This window comes from Hyla sarda, chromosome 3, assembly GCF_029499605.1.
Source record: "Hyla sarda isolate aHylSar1 chromosome 3, aHylSar1.hap1, whole genome shotgun sequence".
In the NCBI taxonomy this organism is placed as follows: domain Eukaryota; kingdom Metazoa; phylum Chordata; class Amphibia; order Anura; family Hylidae; genus Hyla; species Hyla sarda.
This window is the reverse complement of record NC_079191.1, coordinates 48,983,668-49,000,483: the sequence shown is the minus strand read 5'-3', so window position 1 is coordinate 49,000,483 and position 16,816 is coordinate 48,983,668.

The window sequence follows — 16,816 nt, the reverse complement described above, 5'->3', positions numbered from 1 at the left end:
TCTTAACCCTTCCAGTACTTATCAGCTGCTGTATACTTCACAGGAAGTACTTTTCTTTTTGAATTTCCTTTCTGCCTGACCACAGTGCTCTCTGCTGACACCTCTGTCCATTTTAGGAACTGTCTGGAGCAGGATAGGTTTGCTATGGGTATTTGCTCCTACTCTGGGCAGTTCCTTAAATGGACAGAGGTGTCAGCAGAGAGCACTGTGGTCAGACAAAGTAAATTCAAAAAGAAAAGAACTTCCTGTGGAGTATACAACAGCTGATAAGTTAAGATTTTTAAATAGAAGTAAATTACAATTCTGTTTAACTTTCTTGCACAAGTTCATTAAAAAAAATAAAAGTTTTCCTGTGGAATACCCCTTTAAATACCCCTTTGAAATGTGTTATACCTAACATGCTATTGTTTGCATTTACTTGCATGGTATAAGGATATGGTCATTAGGGCACTCAAAATATAAAGTATATGGTCTTTATACAATTTTAGACAGTATGGACCATATATTTTGGTATTTTAAGTCAGTGCCTATATTACGACTATATTATATGGTCGTTGGGTTACTTAAAATAAATAACTATATACTTTAAAAATAATAATAATACAAAAGAGTATATGGTCGTTGGAGTCTTTATTTGGTCATTGGGGCTTAGGGCATTCATAAAAAAAAAAAAAAGTATATTGTCAATAAACATGAGAATTCACTTGTTGGTGCTTACAGAGGCCGACAACTTCTCACACTGTCACTGTGCACTGACGGCATTGGGAGCATTGCTTAGGGCAGGGTCACGCATGCGACGTCATGTCATACATAGCCTCCTTGACCTGTGCCCTCGCTTGAGACATAGTAAGTGGATCAACACCATCATGCCAGCGATACTTAGCGCACTAGGGCATACTTTTACGCCCTAAGGCATGTACAATCAGCAAACGGGGACCTGCCTCTAATGACGATCATCTGTGATCGGGCTTATGTCTGCCATTTACCCTTTAGATGCTGTAATTAATACTAATCATGGCATCTAAAGCATTAGCAGGGCTTTGCGGACCACCAGCAGCACAATTTCGAACTTCTCATCGGACCACCTGCAGAGGCAAGATGGCGGCCGGAGGTCCCCTCACCTGCACTGTGCTACTATTCCTGCGTCCATTTGTATGGTCTGCCTTAGGCAGGCTGTACAAGTGGATCAACTATAGCACTGATCAGCGCTATGCCAATGCATAGGCACTGAACAGTAATAGTAATCGAGTGATTGCTATAAATAATGTGCATTAAAAAATGTTTTTTAAAGGTGAATCACCCCCTTTTCACATTTTACAAAAAAAAATAATAAATAGATGAATTAATAAACACACTTGAAATTGTAGCATGCGGAAATATCCAAACTATTAAAATATAATCTTAAAGCGTACCTGTCAGATCCCGCATGACGCATGAAAAAAATAATGTGTTACTCAGTACCTAATCCTGACCATGTACATCTAATTTTTATGGCTCTATTATGTATATTTATTATAAAAATACCTCTTTTCATTAGCTCACAGTGTTAGAAATCCTCTCAGGGGAAGTGGGCGTGTCCCTCCTTGTGGTGGTGGGAGGTGATTGGCGTGTGGGGGAAGGGGGTCGTGTCCCTCCTTGTGGTGGTGGGAGGTGATTGGTGTGGGGGAAGGGGGTCGTGTCCCTCCTTGTGGTGGTGGGAGGTGATTGATGTGTGGGGGAAGGGGGTCGTGTCCCTCCTTGTGGTGGTGGGAGGTGATTGGTGTGTCTGCTCATGCAGCCTTGACCCATGGGCAAGCCTGATGCTGCTGCATAGTGGAGCAATGGTCGGCACTTATCTGAAAAGTGGTGGTGCACGAGGAAAAAAGTACTGTAATGTAATAACGGAGGTCCCAGCACTCACCGATGCAAGCAAATGGTATTTATTGTATATCCTAGTCACAGGACGCATTTCGGCACTTAGCCTTCCTCTGCTGTCAACTGGTTCGCTCGCAGGCGCCAGTTATATGCACGAGGAGGCGCCCTAAAATGACGTCACTTCCACTGGTCGGCACGCCGGGAGTGACGTCACGTAGTCATAGTGACATGTCAACAAGGCATCCAAATGTAAACACAAAGCGTTACATGTACAGTGTCTTGCAACAGTGTAATTCATGTGTAGTAACAAGAAGAACAAGAAGAAGCAGTGCGCCTCTTCCCCTCGAGAGCCACAGCGGGGAAAGAAGCATCAGGTGGTGTAACTGTTCTCTGCTGGACGGATGCGGTGCGCGCTCCCCCTGCAGAGGGGAGTTAGCGCAGCTAACTGTCCGAGGACGTAATAACAAGCGCCTGTGGCGGTAAGGTACTGTGATCCCAAAAGCCGCTCACGTCTGGCAGTGAACAGTATCGCAATGAAGACCTGTCATTTGAGGGGGAAGCGCAGCCGTGCATCCAGCCAAAACTGGTCACCCACTGAGTGACAGTCAGGGAGGACCCACCCGAGCCTATTTGCTCATGGGACCTGGTAGCACAAAGTAAATAGTGGTATGATCCCATATCTGAGAAAAGGAGAATTCAACAGTATAAAGTAGGTATAATGTCAAGATAGCTAATAATAATAGCAGCATAGCGTCCATATAGTATCCATATGTCATCCTAGAATAAAAAATCCAACAATCAACTGGTGGTCACAGGGGAGAAAAAAAAAAATAATTACGAGGTGACATTTGAGGCACAGTCACCAAGTTATATTGTAGCAAGCAATATGGTCTAACTGAAGACCAAGTTATATACTGAGAAGGCACACGAACATGAATATAGAAAACATACCCATCAGCCGAGGGGATAGACTAAGCCAACCCACCTCCCCGATTGCCAGGATCAGACCGAGCTTGTGATAGCTAAAAGAAAAAAGATCAGAGATCAATGGGGAATTCACAGTAAGCTGGTTATTTCATATTCCCTATTGAGCCCTCTTGGCTCCAAAGTTTGCAGGGTGTGAATCCAAAAAGCTTCCCTAAATAGTAGGCGTTTCTTTATGTCACCCCCTCTTTTTGGTAAAGTGACCTGCTCGATTACCTGGAATTTTAGTTGGGAGATGGAGTGACTTTTTTCTTTGAAATGGAATGGGACCGGTAACAGGTAATTACCACAGCGAATGGTTGATTTGTGTTTATTGATTCTATCCCTAATTGTCTGCATGATTTCCCCTATGTACAGTAGTCCGCACGGGCATTTGATCGCATAAATCACGTTTTTGCTTAGACATGTGTGATATCCCTTAATTGTATATGTTCTGCCCGTGTGGGGGTGAGAAATTTTATCACCCTTTAACACGTTGCTACATTGGGAGCATTGAAGACAGGGGAAGGTACCATTGTGTCTAGATGTAAGGAATCTTTGGGTAGATATGCCTTCATCTTGTTTGGGTAGGGCCCGTACCAGGCTGTTGGATAAGTTCGGTGCTCTTTTGTTACAAATCAGTGGTGGTAAAGTGAACTCAGGGATGTTGGGATATGCCTCCTGTAGTATGTGCCAATGTTTGCGTACGATGTTGTCTATTTTAGGCGTGCACGGGTGAAACTCGCGTACAAATGGTATGCGTTGGGTAGTCGGTTGTATTCTGGTGCGTGGGGTGTCACTTCTGGCTTCTCTAAGGATATATTCGGGGTATCCTCTCTCTCTAAATTCTCTCCTCTCCTCTCAGGGGAAGGGGGCGTGTCCCTCCTTGTGGTGGTGGGAGGTGATTGGTGTGTGGGGGAAGGGGGTCGTGTCCCTCCTTGTGGTGGTGGGAGGTGATTGGTGTGGGGGAAGGGGGTCGTGTCCCTCCTTGTGGTGGTGGGAGGTGATTGATGTGTGGGGGAAGGGGGTCGTGTCCCTCCTTGTGGTGGTGGGAGGTGACTGGTTAGTGTCCCAGTAGGTATGGGGACCCCTAGTGGTGGGATTTCCAGGGGCCATTTTCTTTATTAAATATAAAAAAAAATGTAAACAATCATATTACAAAAGGTCTTAAATTTTCATCAGTAACAACATATAAAAAGTTTTTGAATCTGACAGTGCCCATTCAATGATCCATTACGTTGAACGCATAACCCAAAAAAAAAAAATTCAAAATTGCTCGTTTGTTAGGTCACATTCCAGAAAAAAAACTTTATAAAAAGTGATCAAAAAGTTACATAAAGTGGTCCCTCAACATACGGTAATCCGTTCCGAACGGACCATCGTTTGTTGAAACCATCGCATGTTGAGGGATCCGTGCAATGTAAACTATAGGACAGTGGTCTACAACCTGCGGACCTCCAGATGTTGCAAAACTAGAACACCAAGCATGCCCGGACAGCCGTTGGCTGTTAGAGGAAGTTGTACTCACCTCTCACCGCTGCCCTGGATGTCGCCGTCCATCTGCTTCCTCGGAATCCTCACTCTCTGTCACCGCCATCACGTCGCTACACACGCCGCTCCTATTGGATGATGGGACGGCGTACGCAGCGGCGTGATGACGACGATGGAGAGTGCCGACGATGAAGGGGATCCCGAAGAGGACGCGCCGGAGCCCCGAGGACAGGTAAGTGATTGTCACCGGACCACACGGGGCACCGTAAACGGCTATCCGGCGGCAGCTGAAGCAGTCTGCGCTGCCGGATAGCCGTTTACGCGATGGCCCCGACATACAAAAGCATCGTATGATGATGCTGCCTTCAACATGCGATGTTGAAATTATTGTACGTCTGGGCCATCGTAGGTCGAGGGGTCACTGTATATGCAAAAGTGGTACCGATGAAAAACTGCAGATCACAGCGCAAAAAATTAGCCGTGCACTACAATAATAGAAAAATATGTAAACATGGGGAGCTCTTTAATTATTTTCACCATAACTGGTATAGACCAGTATATGGAGGGTTAAATTTGTTTATTTAATTCCTATAGATTCTTGTTACGCCGAGCGCTCTGGGTCCCTGCTCCTCCCCGGAGCGCTCGCGCTCTCCCCCTCTCTGCAGCGCCCCGGTCAGACCCGCTGACCGGGAGCGCTGCAGTGACACTGCCAGCGGGGATGCGATTCGCATAGCGGGACATGCCCGCTCGCGAATCGCATCCCAAGTTACTCACCTGTCCCAGTCCCCGGCTGTCACGTCCTGGCGCGTGCGGCTCCGCTCCTTAGGGCGCGCGCGCGCCAGCTCTCTAAAATTTAAAGGGCCAGTGCACCAATGATTGGTGCCTGGCCCAATCAGTCTAATTAGGTTCCACCTGCTCCACGTCCATATAACCTCACTTCCCCTTCCCTGCTTTGCCGGATCTTGTTGCCCTTGTGCCTAGAGAAAGCGTTTACTGTGTTTGCCTTACCAGTGTTCCAGACCTCTTGCTATCTCCATTGACTACGAACCTTGCCGCCTGCCCTGACCTTCTGCTACGTCTGACCTCGCCTCTGTCTAGTCCTTCTGTCCCACGCCTTCTCAGCAGTCAGCGAGGTTGAGCCGTTGCCGGTGGATACGACCTGGTTGTTATCGCCGCAGCAAGACCATCCCGCTTTGCGGCGGGCTCCGGTGAAAACCAGTAGCAACCTAGAACCGGTCCACCGACACGGTCCACGCCAATCCCTCGCTGACACAGAGGATCCACATCCAGCCTGCCGAATCCTAACAATTCCCTTTTGGGAATCCAAAAATACCCTGTTTTCCCATATACTACTTAACTTGGTAAGACTCCCATATGCTTTATTGTATACTACACACTATTTAAAAACAATTAGCACTATTATCTCTGCTAATTATTCTGGTATATTTGTATTGGAACAACCCTGTGTGCCTGCAGGTCATTTGCAAAGAGCAGCAGTGCTATAATTATTAAAAACTCCACTCTGCCCCCCTCAACATGTTTCGCTATGACGTAGCGTTATCAAGAGGTAGCGGGTTGCCCGCTACCTCTTTAATTATTTGACCCACAGAATAAAATGAATGTCAGTTTTACCATAACGTGCACTGCGTAAAAACAAACCCTCCCAAAATTTATAAATTGCGGTTTTGTTTTCAATTTCCTGACACAAATAATACTTTTTTGGTTGTGCCATACAATTTATGGTAAAAAGAAAGGGTCTTTATAAACTACAATTGGTTACACAAAAAACAAGCCCTCATATGGGTCTGTGGATGGAAAAAGAGAAGTAAAAAGAAAAAATGAAAATAGGCTGTGTCCTTAAGGGGTTAATCTCATTACCTACTATTCGTCTATCACAATGAAGAAAAAAATTTGGGGAAACTAACATATGCTGCATAAACAATATCTCATAAAATATAGAAAGCGCACAATATTTAAGGAAAACAATAAAGTGTTCGTATTCTTCTATGAAATATTTGCTGTCGGTGAACACATTACATATGCGGATCGCAGCGACCATTTCAAGCTTCCAAACAAAATATAGATTTTAATTATCAGGATCAGACTGCGCTCTGGAGACCGGCGGCACAATTGACTAGAAATGAGTTGTGTTACATTTGAGCATATGGCGTTGGTATAATACACTGGGAACACACCGCACTCACTCTTCTGAAACTGACTTCACAGCAACCTGCTGCCTAATTAGTGATGGAATCTAAAATCATTACTGCCATCTACTGGTCACTTGACACATGACAAAAAAAGTTGGGGTCCAACATAATACATTTCGTTAGGACCCACAATTCTACCTGATCCTGTTTCGTGCATAGTTGGAGAAACATATCTGAGGAAAGAGGGTTCCCTTCATTATAGAGAATCCTATGGAAGCGATCATGCTAGCCCAACAATGTCCGTGAAAAGCTGTGACTCTACTGCAGCCATTCCATAGGTTCTGTCCCTGCTACACTCCATCTGGGCTACAGCAGGAATTTTCCCATGAACAACACTCATCCCCTATTTGCAGGATAGGTGATACGAATCTGATTGTAGAGGTCTGACTGATGGAACCTCCACTGATCATGGGTACAGAGATCCTGCATGTCGTTGGTTGAATAGAATCTGGCATACTTACCTCCCTTGTTCCTTTGTCGCTGCAGATGTGAGATCTTCCAGTATTCGCTCCAATCCTCATCTTAATACTTCCCAAGATGTCCCTATATCCAATAGGACACCAGGAGATCAATGGAAGCAGAAAGAACAGGACTAAAGTGGAGACCAGAAGATCTGACAGCTGTAGTGCTGGGGGAGTGGGGAGATAAGTATGATAGTTTTTGTTGTTCTCATTTAGGGGTAGGCACATAACACATATTTACTTTTCCCTGAAAACCTCTTCACCTTTTGTATTGCAGTGTATTGCTCTGTGACTGCTGTATTAGTACACCCCCACCTTCAGCAGCGTATATTAAGATGGCGGACCCAGGAGGCATGTCTAATGCGGGACCAAGGTCAGAGGTCAAGGAGGCTACATGCAGCTGCCACTATTGACCACAGCATCATGAGGGTTTTGAAGAAGGGGGTAAACACAAAACCAAAAATTATTTTTTAATTTTTCATTCCTTAAACGCCATTCTGCTAGGCTTCTTATTAAATAAAATGTTATAACATCTGCATTTTGGACAAAGTACGATAAAAGTCCATAAGACAACAGAAAGGATGGTCAATATTTCATAACATTTCCAGTTAATTGCTCAAGGGCTTGAAAGGACTGACTAAAATCTGTCTATATGAGATGCACTAATGATTTCGTCTGACATCTGATGACATCTCACATTTCCTTTGCTCATTATTTTTCTATTGAGCCGACTAAATGCAAGAAAACGGCGACAATAATCAGCAAATTTATACTCGTACTTGTCATTATCAAAGGGGCGGCAAACACTTTTCACAGATCATACAATACCTAAAAAATAATCACAATGATCTACTTTAAAACCTTCTAGGGTAGACATTCAGGTTCATAAATTCAAGTTTATGATCTAATACTAAAATTCTGCATCCTCTGCTGTTTATTAGCGTCATTCACTTGACAGCTTCACACACTATTCTTTCTTCCTTGCTGAGAAAGATTGAAAAAGATGTAATAGTCGCTAGAAGGCTTGTAGACAGAGTGACGATGATTGGGCTGCAGCTTCACTATATCTGTAATATGCCTGGTGATATTAACAACCTCTTGCCAGTGAATCTGGAAAAAAGCTAAGCTCCGCCCCAACTTCCTTTGTTCCGTCTTGCTGTGTCTGTTACCGGAGACATTTTAATCCTAACAACAGACAGTGGTCATCAGGTTGCAGGCAAGGGAGACACCTAGTGGCCAAGACTTCAGTGGCCCAAAATTTAGCTAAAATTTGCGCAAGTTTCAATTTTGCACTGTTTGTGCAAAGTGGCAATTTGTGCAAAATTGTTTTGTGCAGGGTTTGTGCAAAAAAAAAAAAACACAATCTTGACAGTCTGCGCTGGCGCAGGGAATAACTTCCTCCGTATCGCTGTTTTTCTGGAATGAAGCGTAATTTTTGGAAATAAAGTTATATAAAAACGTTAGGGTACTAAACTACTATTAGTAAGGGTCTGTTATCCAGGTCTGCTAGTAGGTGAAGGTCTGAGCTGGGTCATGCCAAGTGGCCTCACTGACACACAAGAAATAGGTGTTAACTGTTGCTGAATATTATTATTGCCCTAATAATAAGTCACAGGGTAAAATTAGCTGATAAAGTGTGAAGGATGTAAATAATTCCCAGTATGACTGGAATACTGATATACACCCAGCCCGAGGATAATACTGCCACACACACTGTGCCTCCTAAATACAATATTGTCACCCCTAAGGAATTGTGCTAGTGCCCCCTTCCCCAATAAACTGTGCCCCTAATGAACTGAGCCACTATGCCCCTAATAAGAACTATGCCACCGTGCCTCCTAATGAACTGTCCCACTGCCTCCCTAATAAACAGTGCCACTGCCTCCCTAATAAACAGTGCCACTGCCTCCCTAATAAACAGTGCCACTGCACCCCTAATGAACTGTCCCACTGCTCCCCTAATGAAATGTGCTCCTCTGGCCTCAAAGAACTGTGCCACAGTGTCCCTAATGAACTGTCCCACTGCCTCCCCAATTAACTGCATCACTGTACCCCTACTATGCCCTCTAATGAACTGTGCCACTGTGCTCCTAAATCCTTTCCCAACCTGTGACTACTCCTGTAGCTGTAGAAACAATTGTACAGGTACAGGTTGGGGAACGTGACCATAAATATTCTGTCCTTCTGAGAAGTCTCACCTGTCCCCGCTCCCACACTGCACTGGGTTTGAACAGTGATTTACAATTTGAGTACCCCTGTTCTATAAGTAAAGAAAATTGTTGAACTTCTTAGCAGATAATCATTTTTCATCCATTGACAGCACAGAAAAAACTGGGCATTGCAACTTTACCATAGAAATCAAAGAGCCATCCACTGAATGCATATTGCACCATTTCTGTTTGGTGAGAGTGTCTGTGTGAATGGACGATAATGTGAAAACCTCCCTAAGGCTTTAATTAGCTCATATTGAGCCGACGCGCTGCAGGTACCAACCAGCTATTATCCAGGGTACTACTAGAGAATCGCCTGTATCTGTCCCTATGATTATTGGAGGAGGAGTGACAACCACTGATCTCGCCTGCGGTACTGAAGAAGCATCAATTAGAGACAAGAGAGCCTGGAGGTAATCGTACAGACTACAAGATGGGGAAGGAATACTAAGCAAGACATTGATTATAGTGTTCAATGAATGAATAGACACGAGGAAGGAAAAAGCAAACAAAAGTCAGAACATCCACACATCACTAAGGATCACCCAACAAAACAGCATTGGGGGAATGTTTACATCATTACAATAACCACACATAGGCCAGCATTGTCTAATACAAATTGGGTAGCAGCCATAATGTACTTTAATAGAAAGGTTTGGGTGACATTTAGATTTAAATGCATAGTCCAGTTTAGAGAACCCATTTTTAAATATGCTATCAGGATTTTCCTAATAGATGTGCAGTGTCCCACTTGGATCACAACATGTGAGTGGGTGAAGTTTGTTGTACGCCCTATGTCAGATGTGCTTTATATAATATGCAGTTTTTATAACGTTTTATACCGTCAATGAATTAAAATTGTAAATTTATGTACCAGACAAGCCTGAGCTTTCCAGCGGGGGAGGGAAAGCATTCTCTAGGTCTGCCTCTCTAGTGAAAGAAAGAGAGGGTTCAGCTGAAGTGAAGCCTCTCTACAGTGCAGCCTTTGTGAGAGGACACCCTGGGTAAAGAAGCTCCTGCTAAGATGGACACAGTTTAAACTATACTAATTTGAGTGCAGGAGGATAGACTGGAGGAGAAGGTCAGCCTGTGGGGGTAAGCTGAACAAGGACCCCATAGGTTTATGCTAGATCGAAGTGGACTTTTAGCCAGGTAAAGTACAGCGTGGCTTCCATGTCATGCTGATCTGCATTCCACCATTGGGAATTGCAGTACCAATGAGACAGCAATAAATATCCCTGCCTCTAAGCTGTACTGCAGGAGAAGCAGATGTGTTTTCTCTCTGAGCTTCACTGTAGGACATGCAGACCCAAACTTCTTGCCTCTGAGCTTTGCCATGAGTGAAGCTACAAAACTGTGAGCCATGCAGTATGCTCCAGGGAGAAAGTAATAGGACTAGTGGAGAGAAGAATAGAAGAAAGGACCAATTCCATAAGTTGTAAGAAAGACATACACACCTTGGGTAAACTCTGCTCCAGCTAAAGTAAAATACTGTCTCCATTCTGGATGCTTTCTGGTGATCTCAATAAAGTGAACTATGGGCTGTTTACAAATTATCTACTTGTGTCTGGCTGTTTGTGCACACTACCAATAAGGGCACTCCGAACACCATCAGCCAGGACATATAACCCCAACAAGTTACCCAGAAACCATCCTACCTAAGTGCAGCCATGTCACCACAGCCTAAGGCCTCATCCACATCACGATTGTGCCTCCGAGGCACAGATACGTCGGGAAAATGTCAAAATGACATGCCCATGTATCTGTGCTGGGACAGGCATGGGCCCCATTTATTTCCATGGCCTAAGCGTAGTCAGCTAGTGACTACTTTAGGGTCATTAACCGAGCAGTGATTTTCAGTCTAAGAAAAAACTCTGTTACATTGGGAAAATAACCCGAATGTAGACACCAGCTGACTGCGCTGGGGCCATTGAAATGAATGGGGTCCATGCCTGTCTGAGCACTGATATGTCGGCATGTCATTTTGACATCTTCCTGACGTATCCGTACCTTGGTGGCACAATTGTCATGTGAACAAGGCCTTTGTAGTGTAGGAGTCTAGTGTGAGAATTTATTGAACTGTGCCACTATGCCCTCTAATGAACTATGCCACTATCATGTCCATGGTGAACAACACAGTGTTAGCAGAGGACTACAACCATCATTATTCCTAAAAGCTTTCCCTCAGTTGATCCCCTAATAACTGTGCCACTATGAACCCCAAAGAACTGTGCCACCACCCCCTTAATTCACTTCACTACTGTACCCCTAGTGTACTGTGCCACAATGCCCCCTGATTAACTATATCATTATTCTCCATAATAGGAATTATGGAAACCTTAGGATGAAAGGGGGATGGTGGAACTGTACATAATGTGACCACCATGAACATGTGAACTAGGACCAATACACGTTACTGGGGGCCTCGGTTGTCAAAAGCCTCAAAACTATTCTTGGGCGTACCACTTTAAATACAGGAAGTACATAAAGGAAGGTAACATTTTTCCCCACTGTGTTATTGGTATTTATCCATCACTTATTATTCCTATGACTCCCTTATGAGAAGGAAGGCAAAATAAGGCTTCCAGCAGAGAAAGCCATTTCAGCCCAGCTATTGTGTCTTACCACAACCCATTTAAATGCAGATGCCAGCGACCTAGTGAGAATAAAATATTAATTCAGAATCCTGACATTATTCTTCATATTCTTACCATTTGAAACCTCACGTCAAGAACCACCAGCTGCTCCCAATAAGCCTCCTCTGCAAGACCAGACGCTACAAAATGATTGTCACTTCTGACTTTACAGGAAAGGCAACTTTTATTTCACACTCGGCCGGCTCCTAAATAATTCACATCTGATGATTTATGAATCCTCACTTTCTGCTGTGTACGTCTCCATGTGCTGCCATCAGGGGGAAAAAATGCCGCGTCCGCACAACCAATAGTTGCAAAGTGAATTTCCCCGCAAATTTCTTCTGTACGTTGGTAAAAGATAAATGATAAGAATCCAATTGTAAAGTTCTGTCTGCTTAGAATCTATTCATGTCCCTACATAACACCACCTTAAGTATAAACATATAAATCTTTATTGAAATGTTTTACATAAAAAACATATAAATGCAAAAAAGTGAAGTATTGCAATAGAAATCCAACACAAGAATATCTGGCGCAGAGTAAGAAAAATACATACAAATGAATAAATAAAAATGTCCACACACTATATATAGCAATATATGGAATAATGGGAAAGTCGGAGGTTCGAAGACGATCAGATGCCGTCGTAGTTCCGACCATAAACGATGCCGACTAGCGATCCGGCGGCGTTATTCCCATTATTCCATATATTGCTATATATAGTGTGTGGACATTTTTATTTACTCATTTGTATGTATTTTTCTTACTCTGCGCCAGCTATTCTTGTGTTGGATTTCTATTGCAATACTTCACTTTTTTGCATTTATATGTTTTTTATGTAAAACATTTCAATAAAGATTTATATGTTTATACTTAAGGGGGTGTTATAACTCCAATCTCTCTGTATACATATATTTATGGAGTTCCCCTGTCCTTGACAGGACTAGTACGCACTCCCCTATGGGTGTCACTGGGGCACATGGGAGTGTGTGGTGCATTTCTCTAGGACTTTGGTGTTCATGTTCCTACATAAGGCTGCTTTTTATTATAAGCCTCTATTAGGTTATAAATTCATTAAAGGGGTACCGTACTCCGGTGGAAAACAATTTTTTTCTTATCATCTGCTCCAGAAAGTTAAACAGATTTGTAAATTACTTCTATTAAAAATCTTAATTCTTCCAGTACTTATCAGCTGCTGTATGCTCCGCCGGAAGTTGAGTTGTTCTTTTCTGTCTGACCACAGTGCTCTCTGCTGACACCTCTGTCCATGTCAGGAACTGTCCAGAGTAGGAGCAATTAATCATAGCAAACCTATCCTGCTCTGGATAGTTCCTGACATGGACAGAGGTGTCGGCAGAGAGCACTGTGGTCAGACTGGAAAGAACAACAAAACTTCCTGTTGAGCATACAGCAGCTGATAAGTACTGGAAGGATTAAGATTTTTAATAGAAGTAGTTTACAAATCTGTTTAACTTTTTGGCACCAGCTGATTTGAAAAAAAAAATTTCCACTGGAGTACCCCTTTAACCTCTTAAGGACGCAGGGACCCGGTATTGGGTATTTATTTATTGGGTATTTATTTTATTGCGCCCGGTCCCGGTATTTAAAACGGGGTAACGACGTGACCCCGCATCATACCGGGTCAGTCCCGGCGGCTTATGATAGCCAGGACCCTGGGCTAATAGCGTGTGGCACCGATCGTTGTGCCGCGCGTTATTAACCCTTTAGACGCAGCGTTCAAAGTTGATCGCCGCGTCTAAAACGAAAATAAAAGCATCCCGGCAGCTTAGTCGGGCTTATCGGGACTATCGCAATAAAGTCGCAATGTCCCGATCAGCTAGGACGCGAGCGGAGGCCCCCTTACCTTGCTCCGTCGCGTCCGATTGGCGTTTGATTGCTCCAAGCCTGAGTTACAGGCTTGAGCAATCAACCCCCTATAACACTGATCCATGCAAAGCTATGGCTTTGCAGGGATCAGTGTAAAAGATCAGTGTGTGCAGTGTTATAGGTCCCTATGGGAGCTATAACACTGCAAAAAAAAGTGGGAAAAAAAGTTAATAAAGGTCATTTAACCCCTTCCCTAATAAAAGTTTGAATCACCCCCCTTTTCCCATAAATAAACCGGTGTAAATAAAAATAAACATATGTGGTATCGCCACGTGCGGAAATGTCCGAACTATAAAAAATATATTGTTAATTAAACTGCACGGTCAATGGCGTACGCGCAAAAAAATACCAAAGTCCAAAATAGCGTACTTTTTGTCACTTTTTATATCATAAAAAAAATTAATAAAAAGCGATCAAAAAGTCCGATCAATACAAAAATGGTACCGATAAAAACATCAGAACACGGTGCAAAAAATGAGTCCTCATATCGGCCCGTATGCGGAAAAATAAAAAAGTTATAGGGGTCAAAAGATGAGAATTTTTAACGTATAAATTTTCCTGCATGTAGTTATGACTTTTTTCTGTACGACAAAATCAAACCTATATAAATAGGGTATCATTTTAATCGTATGGACCTACAGAATAAAGATAAGGTGTCATTTTTACCGAAAAATTTACTACGTAGAAACGGAAGCCCCCAAAAGTTACAAAATTAAATTTTTTCTTAAATTTTGTCGCACAATGAATTTTTTTTCCATTTTGCCGTGGATTTTTGGGTAAAATAACTAATGTCACTGCAAAGTAGAATTTGTGGCGCAAAAAAAAAGCCATAATGAGGAAAAAATGAATGATGAAAAAATGAAAATGGAAAAACGGAAAAAAGCTGAGTCCTTAAAGGGGTATTCCGGGAATTTTTTTTCTTTGACTATGCTACAGGGGCTGTAAAGTTAGTGTAGTTCATAATATAGTGTCCGTACCTGTGTGTGACGGTTTTCTCACAATTCTTCTGTGATTTTCACCCCAATATTTATTTTTACCAGCATACAAAATGACTGTTGTCTCGGATTTTTCCCAGCTTGCAATGCGGCCGAGAGCTGACTTACTAGTCAGCTGATGATAGGGAGCCTGTCTGTTTCAATGGGTGGAGGGATCAATCTGCAAGTAATGCAACAGCTGTAGGCACCCAGATTGAGAACCACAGGTCTGCAGCTCATTTATGTTTCAATGGGTGGGGTGGCTGATGTGTGTGAAGGAGTAAAAAAAAAAAAGAACAGTCAAACAGGAAAGACAAGTTCACAAAAAGCTAGCCACAGATGAGGAATGGGGGAGAGCGATGCGACTCTTTCATAAACTCTCTACTTTATGTAAGGTGCAGGAAACGAATTACAAGCTGTTAACAAGGTGGTATAGAGTCCCCTCGCTTTACATAAATTCTACCCAGGAGTGCCAGACGTTTGCTGGAGATGTGGAGAATCGGGGGGCTCGATGTCCCACATATGGCTGATGTGCCCGAGCCTTAATACCTTCTGGAGCCAGGTCCTCAAGGTTATCCACAAGCTGACATCCATACATTTGCCTGAATTCCCGGGCCCTCTCCTACTCTCCATATTCCCGCCCTACCCAAATGACAGGACCACCTAGCCCGATTCATGGTCCTAGCTGCGAGATCGGTTATACCCAGATTGTGGAAGTCTTCCACCCCGTCCTCACTGTCTTCATGGTTTCAAGAACTCTCCCACCTTCATAGGATGGAGGAGTTGCTGGCAGACTCTAAAAGGCATGTAGACAAACACCATCTCATTTGGAGACCGTGGATTAACTTCCTATCATCAGACACCTACAGAACCATACATATCAGTCCCCCAGATTTGTGAACCCTAGGACTTCTCGGACGTGTGCCCTTGCACTCAGTGTCAACCCGCTGCCCGGGAGAGGCTCCGCCTGCGCTCTCCGCTAAGAGATCACTCATCTACACGCCTGTACCTCTTTACCCCCTTTATCTTTACTTCTCTTTCTTCGTTGCTGCTCTTCCCCCCTACTTCTTTCCCCCCTTACCTCCCCCTCTTGCTTCTTTAGTACCCTCACGGGATTCACCGAAGCTCCCGATGTTGAAAAGATATGTCCACGAGGCTACACTACTGTATTAGTGGTAAATGCGCCGCTACATGGCTCATCTGCAGTTCTGTATTTTCTTGGTTCGTCATTCCTACGATTTAATTGTTTGTTTTAACATATGTTATGCTACCTGGGGCATTGTGCCCACTGTATTGCCTATCATTATGACATGCCTCGGTGCTATGTTTTTGTTTTTTCTTTGTGAAAAATTTGCAATAAAAATTATATTCTGAAAAAAGCTAGCCACAGTGTTGCAAAACTACAACTTCCAGCTGTCTGGGTATGCTGGGAGTTGTAGTTTTGCAACAGCTGGAGGCACACTGGTTGAGAAACACTGCTGTAGCCTACGACAGAGTGTAACAGGCGTTTTATCACGGGAACAACCCCAGCTCCATGACTGCATGGTGGGGTTTCTGGCAGAAGACTTGACAGGATTGCAACCTGTCAAATAACCTTCTAGATGCTGCATTCACTATTGATCATGGCATCTAGGGGGTTAAACTGACCTGATTGGACCTGGAATATATAACCGGCATTGTCACGATTCGGCTTCCAGGTAGTGGATCCTCTGTGTCAGCGAGGGATTGGCGTGGACCGTGCTAGTGGACCGGTTCTAAGAGGCTACTGGTTTTCACCAGAGCCCGCCGCAAAGCGGGATGGTCTTGCTGCGGCAGTAGCAACCAGGTCGTATCCACTAGCAACGGCTCTACCTCGCTGACTGCTGAGAAGGCGTGGGACAGAAGGACTAGGCAGAGGCAAGGTCAGACGTAGCAGAAGGTCGGGGGCAGGCGGCAAGGTTCGTAGTCAGGATGGGTAGCAGAAGTTCAGGTACACAGGCTTTGGACACACTAAACGCTTTCACTGGCACAAGGCAACAAGATCCGGCAAGGGAGTGCATGGGAGGAGGTCAGATAAAGGCAGGGAGCAGGTGGAAGCCAATTAAGCTAATTGGGCCAGGCACCAATCATTGGTGCACTGGCCCTTTAAGT